Source organism: Tupaia chinensis, unplaced genomic scaffold (assembly GCF_000334495.1).
Source record: "Tupaia chinensis unplaced genomic scaffold, TupChi_1.0 Scaffold000286_1, whole genome shotgun sequence".
Taxonomy (NCBI): domain Eukaryota; kingdom Metazoa; phylum Chordata; class Mammalia; order Scandentia; family Tupaiidae; genus Tupaia; species Tupaia belangeri.
Window position 1 is genome coordinate 770,790 of NW_006159770.1, and position 911 is coordinate 771,700.

At 62.1% G+C, this 911-nt stretch overlaps 1 long non-coding RNA gene across 3 annotated transcripts in view; it reads right to left on the reverse strand.

The window, feature by feature from the left end:
- Positions 1 to 897, reverse strand: part of LOC102473126 (uncharacterized) — a 15,671-nt gene extending 14,774 nt beyond the window's left edge. For 2 of the 3 annotated variants that reach the window (XR_003549660.1, XR_003549659.1), the window contains exons 1-2: positions 724 to 897; positions 243 to 325 (exon numbers count right to left, since the gene is read on the reverse strand). This is a non-coding gene — a long non-coding RNA (uncharacterized LOC102473126). The remainder of the gene's footprint in view (positions 1 to 242; positions 326 to 723) is intronic. The other variant, XR_003549661.1, reaches the window with a different exon arrangement.
- Between the last annotated feature and the right edge of the window lie 14 nt (positions 898 to 911).

Genomic DNA, 911 nt, shown 5'->3' on the forward strand with positions numbered 1-911 from the left:
ACGCGAGTGCGGCCAGCTCCCTCAGCAGCTGCAGCGCCCTTGCGAGTTGCGCTCAGCGCCCTGGCTGGCAACGCCCGGGGACGACGTCCACTGCCAGCCGCCCCTGCGCGCCGCTTCCAGGACCGGACGAGCTGGTGCAGCACCAGGTCTGCACAAACCTTCCTACTGGCGAGGCCGCGACGCCGCCCCCGCTCTGGGGCCTCGCCTCAACTTGCCCCAGGGGAAGGGTCACCCTCCTCTACCTTCGTATCTGGCAATGTCTGGCCTTCTCTGGGCCTTCTTTTTCTCGTGTGTTCAGAGCCTAGCACAGGGTTGCTTCAAAAAACTCGAATAAAAGAAGAAGTAGAGTACGAGTTATTTGGATGCATCGGTTTTTGAAATCCATGCAGTTTCTCCCCCTAATATACGTTTCCCTGCACTTTTTTGGGTGGGGGGTAGAGGTTTTTGCCTTAGGGCACATGCACTGAAGGGCGATAGGCAGTGAGAAGGAAAGTGAGAAATCACCCCCCAGGGAGATGGCCGCCCCGCAATCCCTTCTCCTCCATTCTCCTCCCGGGATCTTGGGCACACACGCACACGCGCCCGGCGTGAGTTTCGTCACCGGGCCTGAGACTCGGGCCACCATGTTGGAGTCCAGCGACGTAACCGCTACGCCATCTGCTGGTCCCACCGGAGCACTTTTGAAGACACCCGCCCTCTCTCGGTCCCGCAGATCTTTCCCACCTCTAAGCCTGACAGTGTCCGGCCTCCTCTGGGCCTTAGTCTCCCCCATGTGACCACTGGGAAGTGACACCCTTTCGCTCGTCCACGTCTACCAACGTCCGCCTTCCCGGGGCCTCGGTTTCTCCATCTGCTCACCCGACAGAGCAGCCCGCCGCGCCCGCGCCCGCGCCCGCGCCCGCGGTGGCGGC